Source organism: Babylonia areolata, chromosome 34 (genome assembly GCF_041734735.1).
Source record: "Babylonia areolata isolate BAREFJ2019XMU chromosome 34, ASM4173473v1, whole genome shotgun sequence".
Lineage (NCBI taxonomy): Eukaryota > Metazoa > Mollusca > Gastropoda > Neogastropoda > Buccinidae > Babylonia > Babylonia areolata.
The window spans coordinates 24,205,005-24,210,004 of record NC_134909.1 but is presented as its reverse complement, the minus strand read 5'-3'; the positions used below and the strand labels follow the sequence as shown (position 1 = coordinate 24,210,004).

Below are 5,000 nucleotides of genomic sequence, written 5' to 3'. Positions count from 1 at the left end.
AGAAATGAAGTCAGGAAATTACTGAGGTTGGTGTAAGGAAATGGAGGTGGGAAAAGGCCCGGGGAGTCCCGACTGAAGAATGAAATCAGCCTTTGGGGTTGTCAGCGATGGTAAGTGAAGTACGTTAAAGAATATTATCAACTTTAAGGGATGGAAGCTCTTATATGAATTGAAGTCCGTCTTTGGTTTTAAAACACGGCCACTGAAAAACAGTAAAGCTTATTGGGAAGGGTCAGTGGACGTAAGTTTTCACGTGCTACGTCCAAACTACTCCAATTAGATTTTTTTAAAATCTTGCATAAATTGTGTTCACGTCATAATTCTTGATGGGTAAACCCACGAAAATATAAACAAGTGCATCTGTATCAATTTAGGAAAACTGTATACTTAAGGCTTGCTTGTATTCATTTTACGAACGTATTTGCAATGGGAAAAGTCTCTTCCATCTAAAGATTATCAGCTGAAAAAATAAAATAATAAAATAAAATAAAATAAAATAAAATAAAATAAAATAAAATAAAATAAAATCTTCAAAATCTTTCATTTTTTCTTGTTAATTTTGTTATTGTTGTTCTTTATTGTTGTTTTTTTATGCTGTCGTAATACATCACTTACGTAGATGTGCTGCCCACAGATTCAGAGAAAACTTTCTTCCGGTTTGTCGAGAATCAATAAAATTAATAAATTACCAAATGAAGACTCTTCTTTCTTTTTTTTCTCTCTTTTTTTTTCATAGTTTTTCTGACTTTACACTCTGTAATTCTCTCTCTCTCTCTCTTTTTTTCTCGCTTTCTTTTCTGTCTTTATTACACTTTGTATCAAAAGATTCAACCTGTTCTGTTCGTCATTGCCGTTGCTTTTTTCACGTTGATTTACAATCATATAATTTCATATAATTTTCTGTTCATAGCTTTTTTTTTTTTTTTTAAAGCATAGCTTGTCTTGTTACTGTATCAAATGTATCCTTTTTGTGCAACGTTTTTCGCTTGGATCATTTTGTTAAGCTCTTTATTTTCCTCACTGGTCTTGTGCCCTCCCACAGCTACCACTCAATGACTCGCTAGCTGCCCCTCCCACCAAGGCCGAGACCCGGAAGGCCCTGCAGCTGACAACGTCAGGAAAAGCACCAGGAGCGGATGGAATCCAGGCTAACATCTACAAGTATGGAGGCGAGGTGCTGACAGACAAGCTGACCACCCTGTTTCAGTCGATCTGGGAGAGAGGGGAGGTCCCCCAGGATATCAAGGATGCTTCTATTGTCCACATTTAAAAACGGAAGAGAGACAAAACATCCTGCGGTAACCACCGTGGAATCCCTCTCCTCTGCATCGCTGGCAAGATCTTCGCCCGCATCATACTGAACAGACTTGTTGACCATGTCTCCAACACAGTCATCCCTGAAGCACAGTGCGGCTTCCGCTCAGGCAGGGGAACATGTGACATGGTGTTTGCCGTACGCCAGATGCAAGAGAAGTGCCGTGAGCAGAACAAGGAGCTCCACATGGTCTTTGTAGACCTGACTAAGGCCTTCGATACGGTGAAACCGCCGTTGTCTGTAGAAGATCCTCCTAAAGTTCGGCTGCCCAGAGAGCCTAATCCAGCTGAATGCGTCATTCCACGATGACATGCTGGCGAGAGTACAGGAAAATACTGACATGTCGGATCTGTTCCCTGTGGAAAATGGAGTGAAATAGGGCTGCGTCCTGGCAACCACACTGTTCTCCATTTTCTTCTCTGCCATGCTGATTGACGCCTTCCAAGACTGTGACTGGGGCATCTACATTCATATTCGCACAGATGGCAAACTTTTCAACTTGCGGTGACTCCACGCCAGGTCCAAGGTGTTTGAGGCACTGTTGAGAGAGTTCCTCTTCGCTGATGACTGCGCACTTGCTGCACACACCCATGAGGACATGCAGTTCATTATAGACAGGTCCTCAGCCACCTGCAGGCGCTTTGGACTCACCATCAGCCTCAGCAAAACCGAGTCCATGTACCAACCAGCTAGCTCACAGAACACCAGTGCCTCCCCCCCGCAACCCCTCAACAACAGGCTGTGGAACAACAAAGGCACCAGGCTCAGCACCAAAATCAAAACCTACAGAGCTGTTGTGCTGACCACCTTGTTGTACTGCTGTGAAACATGGACGACGTATCGCCGTCACATTCAACAACTTGAGCAGTTTCGCCAGAGATGCCTACGAAAAATCCTCGGCATAAAGTGACAAGACAGGGTCTCCAACCTCCAGGCCCTAGAGAGGAGCAGCCTTCCCAGCATCGAAAGCCTGCTGATTCAGTGCCAGCTACGCTGAACAGGAAACGTTGTCCGCATGACAGACAGCAGGATCCCGAAAATGCTCATATATGGCCACGTGAAGGAAGGCCACTGCGAACTTGGAAGACCCTGCAAGCGCTTCAAGGACACCTTGAAGACAAACCTCAAAGCCTGTGACATAGACATCGCTTCCTGGGAAACTGATGCCCTTGACCGCTCTCGCTGGAGGATGCTGTACTCTAGTGGCATAAAGACGTTTGAAAAGAAGAGAACGCTGGCCATTAAGGAGAAGCGTGAGCGAAGGAAGCAGGGCTCAACTTCTGGAGACGTTTTCCCTTGCAACACCTGTGGGAAGTGCTGCGCATCCAGAGTCGGTCTCTTCTCCCACATGAGGACACACACCGACAGATAAGCCTGCCTGCCTACTCATCCGTCGGTCCGACGGGAGACTCCATCATGATTAACATTAATTTTGCTGTCTTGTAAGTCTACAGTCTTTCCTCAGCCTGAAAAAAAAAATAAATGTTTATGTAGATGCAATAGGTTTCGAGTCATTTTAGTAAAGCTACCATCACAACTGCAGGATCGGGCATGCAGAAAATAAGCATTACCCCAGAATTCATGACACTGGCAATCAGCCAATTACATTAACAGCCAACTGGACAAAAATAGGTATTTTGTGTACAATGTGGATCATACATGAAGAGTTTTGACTATGAAAATCTATCTGTGCAATTATGCCCGAGTTCAAAAATGCCAATTTGTCAGATTCGCTTAAAATCACCAATCTATTTTTTCAAAATTTAAAACTCAGTAATCTGAAAAACGTTTGGACATACTGCTTTGAAATTCGGTGTGGCTTCTTTATCGAACTCTTTCACGCTTGCAAATACGAGGCTTCTGCTACCTACAGTCAGTCCACACGCCTTGATACTGAAACTTGATTGAATGGCGCAGGAAACGAATGATGAGCGCCCAAATGGCAGCCGCCAATCGGCTCTACCCAGGTATGCAGCCAGTTGTGCAAATGACTCCGTGTTTGTAAAGCTGGTCTCTGACCGAGGATAGGCGCTTTGTAAGTACTCATATCATATCACATCACATCACATCATGTCATGTCATATCATATCATGTCATATCATATCATATCATATCATATCATATCATATCATATCATGTCATATCATATCATATCACATCACATCACATCACATCACATCACATCATGTCATGTCATATCATATCATGTCATATCACATCACATCGTGTCATATCATATCACATCACATCACATCACATCGTGTCATGTCATGTCATATCATATCATAGCATATCACATCATGTCATGTCATATCATATCATGTCATATCATATCATATCACATCATATATCACATCACATCACATCATATCATATCATGTCATGTCATATCATATCATATAGCATATCACATCATGTCATATCATGTCATATCACAGGATATCACATCATGTCATATCATATCACATCATGTCATATCATATCATAGCATTTCACATCATGTCATATTATGTCATATCATAGCATATCACATCACGTCATATCATATCATATCATATCAAGACATGTCATATCATATCATATCACATCACATCATGTCATATCATAGCATATCACATCATGTCATGTCATATCATATCATATCACATCACATCACATCATATCATATCACATCACATCACATCACATCACATCACATCGCATCATATGATATCATATCATATCACATCACATCACATCACATCACATCACATCACATCATATCATATCATATCATATCATATCATATCATATCATATCATATCATATCATATCATATCATATCATATCAAGACATGACTCTGAAGTAGATCAGCCCAGTCTGTTCCCTGCACATGAATCAGCACTGTACTGAGTGGTGACGAACAACACCTTTTGTTAACTCACATCTGAAAAATAAGTGAGTCTGTGTAAAACCTCTGGTGTTCGGTTGTCTGTTAGTCCGTGTGTCTGTCTCTTTGTGCGTGTCCATGGTAAACTTTAACAATTTCATTTTCTCCCAAGATATTTTACCAATACCAAATTTGGATTAAGCCGTATTTTCCGGATCTTGAAAGGTTTATTTAGTTGATGTTCCGAATCCTTATTTGGTTTTAAAGATAGCATGGCACCATTTTCCTGTTCGCACATAAAAGAAAAGAAATCCAACCTGTGGACAGGACACAAACAATGACTAACTACACCATCAACGTGTCTACTGCATGTGGATGTGTGACGCAGCACGCGAAAACCTGGCTACAGTCGCAGCCAACAATTCTTAGCTATAATGAACAAAACATACACAAGGGTCAAAATGATAAAATGATGAAAATCGAGATTTTTTTTTAATATAGAAATATCGCTTCTTTGAATTCTTGTCTTTGCTGTTGGTAAGTATTTTAGCATAACTTTTTTTTCTGTGTTTTCAGGTGCATGCCTGTCAAAACCATGTTAAAAAAAAGAAAAAAAAAAAGAAAAGTAAAATAAAAACACTCTTTTGCCGTCTTCCACATCAATTCTTCGAATCCAGCCACGTTTCCGATTAAAAGTTCACAATATTGATAATTTCATTGAAAGTCCGGGCTTTCTACGATAATTAATTTAGTATGTAGTATGTATTCTGAATGAACTAGAAGGGACTTGAGGGGTAAACCAAATCAAGGCGCCA

General features: G+C 40.7%; 1 pseudogene across 1 annotated transcript in view; it reads left to right on the top strand.

Moving 5' to 3' along the window:
• LOC143277412 (uncharacterized) overlaps positions 1-693 on the top strand; it is a 13,235-nt pseudogene extending 12,542 nt beyond the window's left edge. Inside the window, exon 8 of the transcript XR_013053738.1 lies at positions 1-693. This exon is cut by the window's left edge and continues 983 nt beyond it. The product of XR_013053738.1 is annotated as an uncharacterized LOC143277412 (transcript).
• The last annotated feature ends 4,307 nt before the right edge of the window (positions 694-5,000 follow it).